The sequence below is a fragment of the Hypanus sabinus genome, chromosome 30, assembly GCF_030144855.1.
Source record: "Hypanus sabinus isolate sHypSab1 chromosome 30, sHypSab1.hap1, whole genome shotgun sequence".
Classification (NCBI taxonomy): domain Eukaryota; kingdom Metazoa; phylum Chordata; class Chondrichthyes; order Myliobatiformes; family Dasyatidae; genus Hypanus; species Hypanus sabinus.
Window position 1 is genome coordinate 7,322,067 of NC_082735.1, and position 18,967 is coordinate 7,341,033.

General features: G+C 41.6%; 1 protein-coding gene across 4 annotated transcripts in view; it reads left to right on the forward strand.

The window, feature by feature from the left end:
• Positions 1-301: 301 nt before the first annotated feature.
• The window catches only part of nfyc (nuclear transcription factor Y, gamma), a 97,977-nt gene continuing 79,311 nt past the window's right edge, over positions 302-18,967 (forward strand). The window contains exon 1 of one of the 4 annotated variants that reach the window (XM_059954277.1): positions 302-455. The gene's annotated coding sequence lies outside the window, so the exon portion shown is untranslated. Of the gene's footprint in view, positions 456-896; positions 1,043-11,215; positions 11,362-16,950; positions 17,262-18,967 lie in introns of those variants that run through there. The other 3 variants (XM_059954278.1, XM_059954279.1, XM_059954276.1) reach the window with 3 other exon arrangements.

Here is an 18,967-nt window from a genome sequence, read left to right on the forward strand (position 1 = left end):
CACCAGGCTGATTAAATCATGCTGATGCAATTGTATTTCTATGTTAAATTGACTGTCCTGTTGTACATACTGTTTACTACAAATTACTATACATTGCACATTTAGACAGAGACGTGACGTAAAGATTTTTACTCCTCATGTATGTGAACGATGCAAGTAATAAAGTCAATTCAATTCAATATTGCCAGAGGGCAGAGGTCAGGACTTGCAGAGATATGAAGCTTTGGCCAAACATTGCCTTTAATGTGCCAGGAAGCGTCTTTAAGAAATACGCGAGAACGACGAGTTATCGCGAGATGTGATCCCCTCCTCCCTGAAGCGGCGCGGGAGCCATCTTGTTTGAGGACGGTATTTCCGAGCGGGGGGGCAAAAAGGCGAGTCAGGCCGGAGAAGAACGGCGGCGGCTGGCTGGAAGGAGGCAAGTGTCGGGTAGGCGGCACGCCACAGACCAGCAGGTGAGTGTGGTGCAGGACCGGGGCCGGCCGGCGACGGGAGGATATGGGGACATGGCGCCATCTTGAGCCTGCGCCTCCCGCCACTCTCATTGGTGGACACGGGTCAGAGGTGTGATTGGTCTGAGGGCCGTGGCCGCTATTGGTTCGCGGCTCCGAGCTCCGTGCACTGCCTGGCGACCGGGTGGCTGCCCACCATCCTGGGGACTGAAGGTCCCCGCCGCTGGCCGGCCCTGCCTGGCGCCGTGGGCCATGGGCCATGGGCCTTGGGCCTTGGCTAATAGCCGCGCGTCTCACTCAAACCCGCCCGAGCACCCTTAATGGGCGTGCAGCTGGGCCAATCACCAGGCACAGACCGTGGGATAGTTGGCGCGGACTCGTCTAGCCACCAATCGGTGGACTCGGGGGGCGGGTACAGTGCTGCAAGCAGGTTGGATTGTATCTTGTCCGTCTCCTAGTTGCCAACATTGTGCTTGTTGTGCGAAGTTGAGTTGTTCGCTGTCGGGGAGTTTTGTAACTGATCCTCTGCCCTGGTGGGGGAGAGATGGTCGGGTCGGGTCGGTCTTCCGTCCCGGGGAGCTGGGGCTGAGGTGGGTGCTCTGTCCTGGAGTTCGGACTGGGATTTTGGATTGTTGATGGATACTCTGGGCTGCAAGGAGCTTTGACTGGATCTTTGTAACTTCATGCTACTCTCTTTTTTTTACCTAATCGCGAGTTTGATTTAGTCTTAATAGCCTATGCCTCTCTTGCTCTGCACCCTATTTGAGTGCTGTTACAGCCACAAACTGACTCTACTTATTTTCTAACGCTGCTAATAGCATGCAATGGTCTTGAAGATAGATTGTTTCAGGCCCCATACCAGAACTTCCCGGAAACTTTATCAGTGTCAATCTGTTGGAGGAAGTCAGCGGGTGGAGTAGCATCTGTGGGGGAAAATGAATTGTAGCTGTTTTAGTTAAAACTTTAGAAAACTACCCACCAGGGATTAGAACTGAAGAAGCCTCTTGGATGAGTGGTGAAATGTTTTCTAGACAACACAGCAAGGCCAGTTACCTTGATTCACAACTGCTTGATACGGAATGACCTGGATGACTGAGGACCTTCATAGACTTCTTTCAGATGCTGCTCTACCCCAACCTCCTCCCCACACCTTGATATACAATCTCTTGTGCCTCCATTTTACTGTTCTGTAATCTTTGCAGAATGCAAATTTATTCTCATGATGGCCTACAAAAATAACAATGATCTCGTTTCAAAATGAACTTGGTGTGCAAATGAGGAAATTCTTAAAGTGGGAATTGAAAATAATACACACATACAGTAAATCATATAGTAACCAGTTGATGTTTCAACGTGCTGTTCCATAAATGCTGCCTGGCCTGCTGAGTTCCTGCGGCATTTTGTGTGTGTTACTTGGTGTGTAAATTTACAAATTAACCTGATCTATTTCTGACACCTCCCACCTCTTTCTTGATCTTTCTGTCTCCATCTCTGGAGACGGCCTATTGACTGATATCTACTATAAGCCTACAGACTCACAGCTACCTGGACTATTCCTCTTCCCACCCTGTCTCTTGCAAAAATGCTATCCCCTTCTCACAATTCCTCTGTCTCCGCCGCATCTGCTCTCAGGATGAGGCTTTTCATTCCAGAATGAAGGAGATGTCTTACTTTTTTTAAACAAAGGGACTTCCCTTCTTTCACTATCAACTCTGCTGTCAAATGCATCCCTCCCATTTCCTGCACATCTGCCCTCACCCCTTCCGCCTACCACCCCACTCGGGATAGGATTCCCCTTGTCTTCACCTACCACCCCACCAGCCTCCGGATCCGACGTATAATTCTCCGTAACTTCTGCCACCTTCAATGGGATCCCACTACCAAGCACATCTTTCCCTCCCCCCCCCCCCCCACCCCTTCCTGCTTTCTGCAGGGATCGCTCCCTACGCGACTCTCTTGTCCATTCACCCCCCCCCCCCCCCATCCCTTCCCACCGATCTCCCTCCTGGCACTTATCCTTGCAAGCAGAACAAGTGCTACACCTGTCCTTACACTTCCTCCCTCACCACCATTCAGGCCCCAGCCAGTCCTTCCAGGTGAGGCGACACTTCACCTGTGAGTCGGCTGGTGTGGTATACTGCGTCTGGTGCTCCTGGTGTGGCCTTTTATATATTGGTGAGACCCGACGCAGACTGGGAGACCATTTCGCTGAACACCTACGCTCTGTCCGCCAGAGAAAGCAGGATCTCCCAGTGGCCACACATTTTAGTTCCACGTCCCATTCCCATTCTGATACGTCTATCCATGGCCTCCTCCACTGTCAAGATGAAGCCACACTCAGGTTGGAGGAACAACACCTTATATACCAACTGGGTAGCCTCCAACCTGATGGTATGAACATTGACTTCTCTAACTTTTGTTAATGCCCTCCCCTTCTTACCCCATCCCTGATATATTTAGTTTTTCTCTCTCTGCCTGTTCTCCATCTCCCCCTGGTGCTCCCCTCCCCCTTTCTTTCTCCCTAGGCCTCCCGTCCCATGATCCTTTCCCTTCTGTAGCTCTGTATCCCTTTTGCCAATCACCTGTCTGGCTCTTAGCTTCATCCTACCCCCTCCGGTCTTCTATCATTTTGCAGTTTCCCCTCCTACTTTCAAATCTCTTACTATCTTTTCTTTCAGTTAGTCCTGATGAAGGGTCTCGGCCCGAAACGTCGACAGTGCTTCTCCCTCTAGATGCTGCCTAGCCTGCTGCGTTCCACCAGCATTTTGTGTGTGTTGCTTGAATTTCCAGCATCTGCAGATTTCCTTGTGTTTTACTTGGTGTGTGACGGATTGAGTTCTAAATGGCTATTGGTATGTTTCAGGGGATCACATTCTTGCCTCAGTTTGAATGGTGCGTTCTCAAGAAAGTAACTTAAATTGTCTAGTCAGGAAGGAATTTGCACATTAAGCTTGGTGCACCGACATCTCTCTTCCCAATTCCCGCAACTACCTTAGTTGATGTAAAATCTATCATTTTTCTTTCAAGATTACTGTATTTCTCTTTGGCGTCTAATCAATATTTTCCAGCTAATATGCTAACGATTTTCAGTTAATTTAGAGACACACTACCCATATGTCTTTAAGATGTTGGAGAAAACTCATAATCACAGAGAGAACATGCAAACTTCACATGAGGTTAACACCAAACCTGTGAGGAGGTACCTTTACAAGTAGAATCATTGTGCGGCCCTTTATAGCAGTGTAATAAAAAAAATAGTCTGGGGTGCCACAGTAGTAGCGGCCAGTGCGACACTGTTACATCTCTGGATGTTCCAGAGTTGAACTTTAATTCCAGTGCTGCTCTGTATGTCCTCCCTGTGGAGTATGTGGGTTTTCTCTGGGTCCTCTGATTTCCTCCCACTCCAGTAGGTTAATTGTCATTGTAAAAGCCAAAGTAAAAGCAAAAGAGAGGGCATACAAGGAAGCCAGAGCTAGTAGAAAGATGGAGGATTGGGAAGCTTTTAAAAACTTGCAGAAGGAAACTAAGAAGGTCATTGGGAGGGAAAAGATGATTTATGAAAGGAAGCTGGTGACTAGTATCAAAGAAGATACCAGGAGCTGTTTTAAGTATATTAAGGGTAAAGGAGAGTTGAGGCTAGATATAGGACCAATACAAAATGACGCTGGAGATATTGTAATGAGAGATGCTGAGATGGCAGAGGAGCTGAATGCATATTTTGCATCAGTCTTCACAGTGGAAGACTTCTGCCGTATACCGGACGTTCAAGAGTGTCAGGGAAGTGAAGTATGTGCCGTGAAAATTACAACTGAGAAGGTGCCCAGGAAGCTGTGGATGGATAAATCTCCTGGACCTGATGGAATGCACCCTCAGGCTCTGAAGGAGTTAGCTGTAGAGATTGCGGAGGCACTAATGATCTTTCAAGAATCAATAGATTCTGGCATTGTACCGGATGACTGGAAAATTGCAACTATTACTCTGCTATTTAAGAAAGGTGGGAGGCTGCAGAAAGGAAACTATACACTGACATTGGAGAGGGTTCAGAAAAGGTTCGGGAGAATGATTCCATGAATGAAAGGGTTACCGTATGAAGAATGTCTGGCAGCTCTTGGGCTGTATTCCTTGGAGTTCAGGAGAATGAGGGGGGATCTCATAGAAACATTCCAAAAGTTAAAAGGCCTGGACAGATTAGATATGGCATACAACACACACAAAATGCTGGTGGAACGCAGCAGGCCAGGCAGCATCTCTAGGAAGAAGTACAGTTGAGGTTTTGGGCCGACACCCTTCGTCAGGACTAACGGAAAAAAGATAGAGATTTGAAAGTGGGAGGGAGAGGAGGAGACCCGAAATGATACGAGAAGACAGGAGGGGAGGGATGAAGCTAAGAGCTGGGAAGTTGATTGGCAAAAGGGATACGGGGGGGGGGGGGGGGGGGGAGGGGAGAGAGTATCATAGGATGGAAGGCTTTGGAAGAAAGCTTTGCAGCACCATAGGAAGATGGAGAACAGGCAAGGAGTTATTGTGAGAGGGAAAGAGAGAAAATAAAATTTAAAAATTAAGGATGGGATAAGAAGGGGAGAAGAGGCATTAATGGAAGTTAGAGGAACCAATGTTCATGCCATCAGGTTGAAGGCTACCCAGATGGAATTTTAGGTGTTGTTCCTTCAACCTGAGTGTGGCTTCATCTCGACAGTAGAGGAGGCCATGGATTGACGAATGGGAATGGGACGTGAATTGAAATGTGTGGCCACTGGGAGATCTTGCTTCCTCTGACGGACAGAGCGTAGGTGTTCAGCGAAACAATCTCCCAGTCTGCGTCAGGTCTCACCAATATATAGAAGGCCACACCAGGAGCTGTGTGTCCCTCCCACTTTAAAATCTCTTACCATCTATTTTTTCCGTTAGTCCTGACGAAGGGTATTGACCCGAAACATCGACTGTACTTCTTCCTATAGATGCTGCCTGGCCTGCTGTTCCACCAGCATTTTGTGTGTATTGCTTGAATTTCCAGCATCTGCAGATTTTCTTGTGTTTAGATATGGCAAAGTTATTTTCCGTGGTAGGGGAGTCCAGGGCAAGAGGGCATGATTTAAGGATTGAAGGACGTCAAATTAGAACAGAGATGTGGAGAAATTACTTTAGTCAGAGGGTGGTAAACCCGTGAATTTGTTGCCACAAGCGGCTGTGGAGGCCAAGTCATTGGTTGCATTTAAGGCAGAGATAGATTGGTTGATTAGCCAGGGCATAAAAGGGTATGGGATAAGGCAGGGGAGTGGAGATGACTGGAAGAATTGGATCAGACCATGATTGAATGGTAGAGCAGACTTGATGGGCTGAATGGCCTACTTCTGCTCTTGTATCTTATGAGGTTAATCAGATCTGTCAGGTGTTGCTGGGGCAGTGTCGCTGAAAGGGTTGGAAGTCCCTACTCAGTGCTGTAATCACTAAATGAATAAATAAAACTGTAAATCTGAGACACATGAGGTAGTTATTTTGTAAAGAAGCAATAAGACAATACAATAAACAAGACAATATGGAATGTAAATCTTGAAATGTACCTGTACAGATCTATAGGTTTAGGACAGTATTGTTCAAAGTGACTTGTGGTTTTAGCTAGGTATATAAGAGCAGGGAGATTGTACTAAATTGGTTTACAATATTTGTTGGGCCAAGCCTAAAGTGCTGTACTTTATAATATACACTGCTCCATTCCCTCTACACTTTTGATTGGATGGGTTAGTAAAGCTCAAATGACATCATTAAATTTGCTGGTGACACCATTATTGTAGGCAGAATCTCAGATGGTGTCAAGGAGGTATACAGGAGCAAAATAGATTGCCGGGCAAGTTTTGTCTCAGTAACATTCTTGCACCAAATCTCAGTTACATAAATTGTTGAAGAATAGATTGTAGACTTCTGGAAGAAGTTGGAAGAACACTCACTGAGGAGACAGATTCTTGCATTAATACCCTGAAGCAGATGGTTGGGCAACTAAAACTTCCTTTATGATTGGCGTGACAGTGGACAATTTTCCCTCACATTTCCAGTTTTATTTTTACTTGATTTTGAACTTACTCAAGTGCTGCCTGCTATCATGGGCAGTCTTGTACCTCCCACTAGAATTCAGTTTTCTCGTCCATGTCCCAACATACCCCAACCTATAATGCCCACAGTCACGCATCAGCCACAAAATATGAGGAATTCACAATATTTTTTATCAACAAAATCTCTTTTATAGGAGAGAGTATTGCTACAGGTACTGGTACCTCTGCAGTCAATCCTATTATAAAGGTGGCAAACATGACAAAATATACAAGTATTTCTGGTTCAGATTGTAACAGGGTAAGCTATCTACTTGCTATTTCAACCCTGTTCCTCCCACATCTTTTAATAACTTTTTAGTTGTGTTTTTAATTCTGGTAGGAAAATTATTAATATATCCCTTGATACTGGAGATGCCTTCAGATGCCTTCAAACCCCTATTTAAAAAGTCACCCCTTGATAGTGAAGTACTAGCTAACTACAGGGCTATATCAAATCTTCCCTTCCTGGGCAAGATTGTTAAGAAAGTAATTTTCAACCAATTCAACAACTTTCTGAATTAGAACAATATATCTAGCAAAGTTTCAGTTAAGTTTTAGAGCAAACCACAGGACAAAACATGGCCCTTACTAAAATGCATCAGTGACCTTGAGCTTGGCACAGATGCCTACAATCTCTGTTCTAGTTCTTCTATTATTTAAGTGCTGCCTTCAACAACTGAGCACAACATTCTCCTAGATTGCCTTGAGAACTGGGTTGGCAATGCCCTTCACTTAAATATCTGGGAAATTTTTTTTGTCTGTCATGGAGACCTGTTTTCTAAGAGCTATGATGTACATTTTGGTGTTGCTCAAGGAAGCTGTCTTGGTCCCCCACTCTTCTCCTTACACGTGTTCTTGCGAGACATTAGTGAGCATAAACAGTTATGCAGGTGATCCACAGTTGTATAGCTCAGTTGATCCTGATGGTGATAACACTCTTGTCTGGCATCTGTTGTGGCTGCAATGAATAAATGGATGAGCAATAATTTCTTAAAATAAAATGAAGATAAAACTAAAGTACTTTTGGTTGGTCACAAAGCCAAAAGAGTTAAGTAATATAATGATGCTGAAAAACTAATTCACACCTTCATATCAAATAGACTAGATTGCTGCAATGCACTTTGTACTGGCATTCCAAAGCAATCTATTGACAAACTTCAACTTATTCAGAATGCTGCTGCTAGACTCTTAACTAAAACCAGGATGAAAGAGCATCTTATTCCCATCCTAGCTACTCTGCATTGGCTTCTTGTATCTTTTAGAATTGATATTAAAGTTGTCTTACTTTAAAGCTCTTAATGATCCAGGACCAGTGACTATTACATAATGGGTTTTGTTTTATAATCCTGCTCAAGCTCTCAGGTCTTCTTCCATTAGTCTCTTAAATTTAAACAATTTTCTTCAGCAGATAAATGGTGGTTCAGATTTTCTTTTAACAAAACTGTGGAATTCAATACCAAAACTAAAAGTATGTGGAGTCAGTTGACACCTTTAAACATCAACACAAAGCCCATTTATTTAACTGTTTAACTAACATCTATTTGCTTTTTATTTTCATTGTTTTTATTTTTAATTTAATTTTCATGTTTGCACTTGATCACATTGTAAAGCACTCTGAACTACATTGACTGTATTGAAAGTGCTCTTTAAATGAGTTGCTGTTATTATTGAGACCTGGAGTCATTATTATTATTATTATTATTATTATTATTATTATTATTATTGTCATTATTGACCTGGACTCATCTAGATTTGGCAAAACCCAATATGAATTTACAGTGTCTTGAAAAAGTATTTGGTGCCCGCAACTATTTTCGTATTAAAAGAAAAATTCCAAAGCATGTCAACAATTTACTAAAAATTAAAAACCAAAATTGAGGCCGAGAAAAGTATTCACTCCCTTGTAATTTCTACACCAAATTTCCTCAGGTGCAATGCTATATATTACCTTACCAATTCACCCAATTTGTTGTTGTAGAAAATTGGAGGATCACCTGTTTTCAATGAATTCATAAGAATAATTGCTCCCTCTCTCTAAGGTCCAACAATATGGTAGATTTTGAACAGACCAAACCAGAATGAAGAGGAGCATTCAAGACAAGTCAGGGAAATGATAATAGAGAAGCAAAGATCTGAGGAAGGATACAAGATCATTTCAAAGGCACGGAACATACCTCAGAGCTCAGTGCAGTCCATCATGAAAATGATGAAACCACAGCCACACTGCCTAGTTAGAGTGGTTTAAACTTTAAACCACTCTAACCATTCCCTTTAAACTTGGTTGCCAGAGAAGAATAGCACTTGTAAGATGAGGTTCTGTGATGCCAACAGTCACTGAGTGAGCTGCAGAAGCTGGTGGCTCCATTTGGAGATGAATTTTGTGGCTGCACAATTTCTATATCTTTGCACAGAAAGGATATTTATGGAAGAGTGACAAGGAAGAAGCTCTGGCTAAAAAATTGGCATATCCTTGGCAATAAAGACTTTGCAAAGAATCACTCAGCTGATACTGTTAGGATGCCGAGGAAGTTTATCTTTCAGCAGGACTATGACCCAAAGCACATTGCCATAGCAACCATGGAGTAGCTTTAGATGAAGAAAATTGATGTCCTTCAGTGGCCCAGTCAGAGTCCTGACCTTAACCCAATTGAACGTTTGGCAAGACCTCAAGATTGCTGTCCACCACCTCTTTCCAACTAACATGACACAACTTGAGCAACTTCGCAAGGAGCTATGGGCAGATCTTGCTCCATTACCTTGTGCAAAGCTATTCGAGACTTATCCAAATTGACTACTGGCTGTAATAGTTGTGAGAGCTGGTTTAACTAAGCACTGAACAAAGGTGTGTAACACTTGCCCAACAGGCTGGTAGATGTCTAGGGGAAAAGGAGATCCAGCCACTCACCAATCCCACCGCCCGTACACGCAGGTGCTGTGAGAATCAAGCTTATGCCGCACGTACACACACAATATCAAACTCACACCAAATACCGTTATGGAATACACTTTAAAGATTTTACTAAAACTAAAAGAGTACTATGCAATACAGTATATATGAAGGAAAAGAAAATAAAATAAAAGGTGCCAACTTATCAAAGTTCAGTCAGTTTAGTGCACATCGTTGGAGCTCAACCATCGAACCATTCGACCCCTCGTCACTTTCCTCTGACCTCCACGTCCTCGCACCTGGGACCACCCCAGTGGTCGACTGAGCTGTGCCGCACACGTCCACTTTCTTCGGTGTCTCCTTCCCACCTCCCCTGAAAAGACCACGAAACCCTCAAGCTCCCAGCCTCACAAGACAGAATAACATTCCCCATTGGTTAAAAAATGAATACAATCCCCATATCAGCAAGTCCAAAGCTAAACAACTGTGAGAGAAAACACTTATCAGACATAAAAGCATTCCTACTCTAGCAAACCAAAGAAGCCATTTTAATTACATATACAGTACATTGTACAGGTGGATGAGTACTTTTGAACTGCTGACATTTCAGTTCATTGAGTTTTTTATGCTTTACAATTTTCCCTTTTTTTTGGACTTTACTGTGAAAAAGAAACATGTAACAATTATCAGTTAAATTGATCAAAATCCCTGGTTGTAATACTCATCTGAACAAAAGTTTGGGGTCTGAATACTTTCAAAAGGCACTGTATATTTGGAATTTTTATGAACGTGTTACTTGATAATACTGTTGGCATTTCCTTCCTTTTGGTTGAATTGACTTTCTTTGGATAGGGTATTTTCCTGGCTGATTTTTGAAGTTGTATTGAAACAGCCTAGCATTGTGGCTCTAGAAAAGTATTCATTTCTACAACTCAAATTTGTCAGGAGTCACAGTCATTGCTACATGCAGCATGCTCAAATTTTTCTTGAAATAGTAAATCAAATTTGCTGAAAGCTGTCTCCAGTAATGAGGAGGTTTTGCTGAATTACTCACTTCACATTCTAGCTAAGGACTATTACAATCTCCTTGACTACATCACATTTTCATCCATGTTGGTTCTGTTTGCTATTAAGTACAAAAATGTTCGTCATTATGCACAAATGTATACAATGGTCTTTCAGAGCTTTGATCTGATTCATTGGTTGTAAAACTGCTTAACTTTGTCTTTAGCAAACATGTTGCCTTGCGTTTATGGGTTTGACAGCTTGCTTTTACATTGAATTTGGGTTTTGATGTAGATGGATTGAGGAAAATCAGTGATGATAATTGTGGAGTACATTATAGTTTTTTCACTTAAGAATCCAACATTCATTCGTGAATGCCAGTCTAAAGTGGCATGTATATTCTGAACCTGCCTGATGGAATATGGTATTAGTGCCTCACAAAATGCTTTTTGCTTCTACAATTATATAAACAGGAAGAAAAAAGCTAAGATAAGTCTCTATCCTGGGAATACATAATGTGAAATAGGAAATAGTTGATACTTCAGATAAACATTTTAACTGTTTTCATAGTAGGAAAAATTAAAAACTACCTTGGAATAGTAGAACACCTGAGTGCAACAGCGAGGGATTATTTAAAAGCATTCACACACTGGTGAAAAGTTTCCATGCAAATTAATGGGATTAGAGGGTGACATGTTCTGAATTTGATGAAATGCATCCTTGGGCTGGAAGAGCAATGTATTTATTATCTGTGACCTTCTTGCATTCTGAAAACCTCCCAGCAGATTGGACAACTGGAGCTATAACTCTGTCCATGGAAAGGAGACTGAAAACTGGATAACTGTATGTCAGGAAATGAGAGCCTGAGAGTCAAAGCCCTGGGGAGGAAGGGAGGCCCAGGAGTCAGCGCCCTGGGAGTGTAAACAATCGTGTAAGCAAAAATAATACAAGTTCTTTCTTCCAGGGTAAATGAAACAATAGATAATGTACAAGTATCATTGAGTTAATCAAATAAATCAAGGCAAAGGTATATATGTTTTTGACTCTTGTCTATATACTTGATGTGAGGAAGAAAGGTAGGTAAATTAAACCCTGAGCTACTGGGTGATCAAAATAGGTGTAAAATAAATTGGGGTGGGCGAGAGCACAATCAAAGGTAAAGATAAAAAAATTAATAGAGCAATTAAACAGTGAAAAGACAGGGTCGAACTCTACTATTGAGCTTAATAGCAGGTCAGTAACAAATATAAAATGGAATCAAAAACAGGAAGTGAACAGGAAAACAGCTTGTAGGAGGGGATTGGGTGCTCAGAGACTGGAAGGGAAAAGTCATAGAGGCACAGAAAATGGCTGGAGTTCTGAATGAGGACCTTTCTTTGGTGACAATGGATAGAATTATTGCTGGACTTACAGCAAAGCAAGATGAAGTTAAGATAGGGAATAAAAATTAATAGCTTATGTCCCAAAAAGTCCAGCTGCTCTTAATGGATAAATCATCTGGTACAGATGGGATCCATCTTGGGTTGTTGAGGGAAGAACAGGAGGAAATAGTGGAGCCTCTCTTCCTAAAATCTATAAGTTCATTGGCAATGGCTGAGGGCTGCAAAATTACAAAAGTTTCACCCTTTTGGAAGAAAGAGTATAGGGTAAAAACTGCAATTTGGTGGTGCCTAAAGTTCTAGAGGCATAACCAAGGACAGTTGACAGTCACTTGAACAAGTGTGGTGTGATTAAGGAGAGACCACATGTATTTGTTAAGACAAATCATATCCAATGCTTGATCAATATTATTTTGAACTGATGGAGTGTTAGTGAGGGCCATGTGGTTGATGTGATAAGTAGGGATAAAAGAAGATTGAAAACTGCAGCTTAATTGGCTTCTAATCAAGATTGAAAGCCGTAGAATAAAAGGGAACTGTTATAACAAGAAGAAACATGTAGCTATGAAACGTTGATCTTTTTCCAAATGGATGGGGGGGGGGGGGGGGGGAAGAATGTGGTATAGCAGAGTTCACACAGTTGTTACCTAAACCACTGCTTTTGTAACAGCAAAATGATACAGATTTGCTTTTTAAAAACATGTTTATTTTGGAAATCCGGAGGTGTATTTGGGGAGACAAATTCCAGCTGTTAGAATGGGCAGATAGATGGCAGATGAAATTTTGATACTGCAAAACTGGAGTGTTACCTTTTGATAGGAAGTATGGAAGAGGCAATATAAACTTGAGGGCTCATTTTTAAAAGAGGTAGAAGGAGCTCAATTTCAAGAAAATGGTCGTGAACCCTTTGCAGTTACCTAGTTTTCTATATTATTTGTACATAAAATATGCTCTGATCTTCATCTAAAATCACAATAATAGACAAACACAATCTGCCTAAATTAATAACGCACAACCAATTGTACATCTTCTTGTCAATACTAAGTATACCATTTTAGACAATAAGTCTAGGTTCAAAAAATTGTATGTGAGCCTCCGAAGTAACACCTTCTACAAAAGCCATTTAGAGTCGTGAGGTCCATTCAATAAGATGAGATTGGAGATGGGTTGTGGAGGTGCCTTGCCCTAGAGAAAAGACTCAGTCTGGTTACTGATGAGCCTGCTTTTCTCAAGAAAGACCTGTTTATGTGCACCATGCCTCGATGAAAACAACTTTCAAAGGACCTCAGAAGAAGAATTGTAGAGATACATCAAGCTGAAAAAGGCAACAAAAGGATTTCTAAAGACCTGAGTGTTAACAGTCCACAGTAAGAGAAGTTGTCTACAAATGGAGGAAATTCAGTTGCTACTCTCCCAAGGAGTGGGCATCCTGCAAAGATCACATCAAGAGCACAATGTGCAGTAGTGAAGGAGTTGAGAAAGAACCCAAGGGGAACAGCAAAAGACCTCTAGAACTTGTGAACTGTTCATGTGTAAGAAAAATACTGAATAAGAATGGTGTTCATGGAAGGATGCCACAGAGGAAACCACTGCTTTCCAAAAAAAACGTTGCATGTCTCAAGTTTACAAAAGACCACCTGGATGTTCCACAATGCTTCTGGTTCAATGTTCTGTGGATAGATGAGATGAAAATTGAACTTTCTGGCAGAAATGCACACTATGTTTGGAGGGAAAAGGGCACTGCACACCAACAGCAAAACCTCATTCCAGCTGTGAAGCATGGTGGAAGGAGCATCATGATTTGGGGCTGCTTTGCTGCCTCAGGGCCTGGACAGCTTGTAATCATTGAGGGAACAATGAATTCAAGATAGTATTAAGACATTTTACATAAGAATGTCAGGGTAGCTGTCCATCACCTGAAGCTAAATAGAAGTTGGATGATGCAACAAGACAATGATCCGAAACAGAAGAGTAAGTCAACAACAGAATGGTTTGAAAAGAAGAAAATTTGTTTTGGAATGGTCATCCAGACCATAACCCAATTGAGTTGCTGGGGCATGACCTGAAGAGGGCTGTTATGCAAGCAATCCCAGAAATATTGATAAACTGAAACATCTTTGTTTGGAGGAATGGTCTAAAATTTCTGCTTGTCATTGTGCAAGTCTGATCAGCAGCTACAGGAAACGTTTGGTGGAGGTTATTGCTGCTTAAGGAAGTTCTACTGGTTATTAAATACAGAGGTTCACATGCTTTTTCCAGTCTGGACTGAGAATGATTAAACAATGTGTTCAATAAAGACATGAACAGTACAGTTGTTTGTGTTTTTAGTTTAGGCAGATTGTGTTTGTCTATTATTGTGACTGAGATGAAGGTTAGACCACATTTTATGAGTAATTGATGCAGAAATCAGTAATTGCAAAGGATTCACCAACTTTTTCTTGTATGTGTACAAGTTTATGTGGTTATTAAAAAGTAACAGGAACCCTGAACTTTAAAATAACGGTAGGAAATGGAAGAGAAAAGAAGTGATGATATAACACTGGTATGGGCAGGTGGCTGGTGTAGTGAAGAAGGCATTTGGCATGCATGCCTTCATCAGTCAGTGCACTGAATATGGTAATTGGAGTATTGTGTATATTTTTGTTAATCTGCTTTAAGAAGGACATCATTAACTTAGAAAGTGTGCAGAGGAATTACAGCAAGGATGCCAGGAGTCCAGTGCCTGAGTTATACAGAGAGGTAGTGCAGGCTGGGGCTCTATTCCTTGGAGCACAGGAGGCTGGGCTGTGACCTTATAGATGTGAATAAAATGGTGAGGGGCATAGATAAGGTTGATGCACACGGTCCTTTTCCCTGGGAAAGAGAATCAAAAATCAGAGGGCATAGGTTTGTAAGAGGGGAGAGAGATTTAAAAGGGACCTGAGGGAGAACCCAGGATAGAGGGTGGTATGTATATAAAGGAAGTTATTGAGGCAGGTACAATAACAACTTTTTAAAAACATTTGGATAGGTACATGGATAGGAATGTTTCGACAGATAGGCCGGATGAAGGTAAATGTGTCGGGTGTGAATAGACATTTTGATTGGCAAGGATGAAGTCAGTTGAAGGGCCAGTTTCCATGCCATACAACTGACTCTATGAAATTAGTATCGAGCTTTTCTCTGTGGTCATTATTTATTTGTTGTTTCCATTATCACTTGCATTGAAGTGCAGGGAGTTCATGGATTAAGAATGATATTGTGTGGTCAACTACTTCTGCCATTTCCCTTCCCCTCTCGACCCATTGCTGTTTCGTTGCTTCAATACTGGCTCCAAATTCACACCTCTTCTTGATTTTTTTGCATTACCATCAATGTTTCCCCCCCACTATACGCTTATCTCAGATATCCCTGAAGCATTGTTTTTCACTAAATTTTGCTCCACAGCATTTCATGCCCACTACTTAAGTGCTGAATGAACAGAAATTACTAGTAACTAACTCTGCTCATCATCTTTAGATTTTAGCACAAATTCTGTCTCCCCAAACAACCAACTTATTCCTTGGTAGTCCATGGACTACTTACAACTTAGTTGATGGATGTGAGCTTGAAGAATTTCGTACCACATGTTCATATAGTAAAATGAACATTACTTGTTACCACTCTATAACATTACTATAACTCTTGCCTATGCTAATCTGCTGAAATACTCAGTTGTGCCTTTGTTACCACTAGAATTAACTGTCCCAATGTAATTCTGGCTGGTCCTCATTCTCTACAAACCATGGGTATTTAAAAATACTACCATTTCTTAAATAGCATTAGTTTCTTATTACCATAAATGCCTTGATTTCTTTTAAATGCACACCCCATGGTCTTTCTGAATCATAAACATTTGAGATTCTGGTCATCCCTGAATTTGATCTCTCTTCCAGCCTCCAAGTCCCTAAGCTTTAAAATAAGATTCTTAAGAGTTGTAGAACACTCAGTCCTTTAGCCCGCCAAGTCCATCCATGCAGACTTTTTTTGTTCAACTACTCAATTCCAATTGCCTGTGCTAGGGTTGTATCTGCCATGGCTTCCCTACTTAAGTGTCTGTCTAAATAGTGATTGTATCTGTACGTAGAATACTATCTGAAAATTCCTATTCTAAATCTCTCCTCTTATTACCCTCCTGTAAAGAATGCTTCAGATCAATCTTTTGATCATAACCCCAATAGCTCATGGTTTTTTTGTTTGGAAAATTATCGAGACATCTTGTAATCTACATGGTAGATGCTGGTAGTGTGCTTGTAATTAACGCGTCTGGCCCAGATGTTGGTTGCTCAAACATGCATTCAGGAAGTCAATGGCAAAGTATGGGCTCATATTTGTCTAAGATTAATAAATTGTACTTAAGAACACTAGGCAATATTCGAGATTTTTTTTATGTTTGGGTCACATTATAGGACCTAAGCTGACCGAAAAGTTTAGATTTGCAAAATTGTTGTTGGAGTAACGATAACTTGAAGAGTCTTTGCATATTTGAGAAGGAATCTGACTACAATTGTCAACGGAAAGGATTCTTCGGAATGACGCCAATTGTTTATATGATTGACACTGTGGGTAACCAATTGGACACGAGCGTTGTTCGAATGGAATGTTCGTAAAACAGTTCCGACCTATAGAAATGTCATTGGGGCGGGGAAAATTTGGTGAAAAGCAAAGCGGCGGCAAGTTTGCAGAAAAAGAACCGCATTGCTATTAAATTCAAGAAAAAAAACAAAGCAAGGTTAGAAGGCGGGGTGAACACTGCGATCCAAGCCTGCGCCAAAATATATTCCCAAGGGCAAACGAGTAAATGGATGGACAGAAAGTACAAGGCTTACGGATTGGCTGTATTGTAAAGTGCTACGACCTTTGTTACAATCATTCATGGTTTTTTTACACAATAAATGCTTCTGTTCGGCGCGTCCTGTGTCCAGGCCTCTCCTACTCCTCTGACCCCTGGTGTGCAGGGCAACCTAACCTGAAGCCGGAAGTGTCAAATCACGAGCCGATTGATGTAGCAGTGATCCAATCAGGTTGCTAGCTCTGAGGGAACGATGACGTTGTAGGCCAATTGAAAGATGGCCAGCGTGGGAGGTGGTCCTGTAGCGGGTAGCAGGTTGGGCTGAGTTTCAGCTTTCACTTGCCAGTGGGGGAAAGGCTGCAGGTTTGTTGTAGAGAGTTTATCACTGAGACAGGGGTCAAGTGAAAGACAAAGAAAAATGGCGATTGCGTTCGTTTACGGGGTTCTGAACAGCAAGGCTTATACGTTGCATAGTGTCCTGTCTGCAATGTACTGGAGCTTCCTTTGGGATTCTCTGAATTCGAGGCGCTTTTGATTGTTGGCTTCCTTTTTCGGAGCATAGGAGAGTCTTCCATTTCTCCTTTCCCACTCCTCCCTCCGGAGCAGGAGAGGGAAAAGCATACCGTAAACCTGGATGTTAGGGTAAGTTTGAGATTTATTTCATGCAGGATTGAATTAATGGAAATTATGGCAGTCTTTGCAATGTGTGGGATTTCCTTCTAAAAATCCGGGATTAAGAAAGGAAAGATCCCACTTGTATATTACTCCGTGCAAACATTTTTGTGATGTCCTTCAGCGTCTTGTTTCTTTACAAACCTGATGCAAGCAATCGAAGATTTTGAGACAGCCCTCACAAGTGACTAGTGGATAGGCACTGATTATTAAAGTGGAAGGGAGTACGAGTGTTTTTGACTGCTTCTCTTTTGAAGAATTCCACTTTGATTACATTTATCCGTAGTTCAGAAAAATCAACAACCATTAAACAGTATCGAAGTCCGCTAGTTTGTTGATGGTGGTGCAAATTGGCTGCGGCTTACTTTTTGAATCCTCCTATCTCCCCCTGCCTAAAACAATCTGACTGTGTTTTCAAAACTGCCATGAAAGAAGTTTACGAGGCTCTTGGGCTTGCAGTTGGTTAGAGAGATCGTATAATGTGTTCAGATCAGAGTGGCAAGTTCAACTGTTTTTTTTTCCCAGAGTATACCAAAATTAGTTAAGTCATTTTCATTTGAAATTTATTTATTTGTGAACCAGTCCGTTCAGAAATTGTTATTGTTGCATGACAAAGTCTTTGCCTTTTAGTAGTTTGTGATATTACCATTACTGGCAGTGAAAACTGGTCCTTGGCTTTCATCTTTGTTATGGGATACATTTGTAGCAGTCACCTAGAAGGGAAACAACTTGAAATTTAAATGAGAAAGGACCCAGACTACTGCCCTGTCCTGTATTTTTGGTTAGCTTGAAAATAGTGAAGGTCACTGGAATATTGGATTGAACAGCTCAGTCAGGCAGTGCCTCTCAAAGTGAGTACCGAAGTACTCACTTTGGAACAGATGGTGGGGGAGAGACACTTGCTTTTTGATTTATCTAGAAGTCTATTAGGATTCTTATCAGAAGTGTTATACTACCCATTGGCCTTGCTCCTGTAGTGAGAGGTTTGATATTGGTGTAACTGGGCCTTGAACTAAAAGAAAGTGACCTTGAGACACAGTAGTCTTGTTAGCTGTTCAGAGGGGGTTCTTAATCCATTGGATGGAAACAAGTCCAGGTTATGAAAGTATTCCACTGCGTTTGTTAAGTGTTTATAATTGTTTCAGTAAGAGTTTCCCATTTTGCAGTTTCCAATATTCCTCTGGAATTTTTGAAAAGGCCTCAGTTTAGTAGAATAACAGGATCGATAACACAGCAAATAGTAATTATATTATGATAACTTTTGAACATGTGTATAGCATTTCACAATGAAAAGTTTTGACCATTGCAGAATGAATACAAGTTTGTTTGTTTCTGGCATGATGCAACCAGAATAGTTTCTCTTGCCTTATTTTGATGCAGTAGTGACTCTGTGCAAGGTATAAAATAGTGTAAAAAAAAGTTAATTTGAATTGTTCATTCACCCATTATCAACACCTTTCTACAAGGTTGGATGTGAGAGGTGACATTGAGCCATTTAGTGAACTTGTTTGTGTGATTACAGTACTTCCATGGAATATGTTGCATCATATGTTTCTTCCAATGTAAAGACAGTGTGGTTTATATTGGCACACATATTGGGGATGGCAGCCCTCAACCATAAGACCTAGGAGCAGAATTAGACTATTCGGCCCATCAAGTCTGCTCTGCCATTTCTT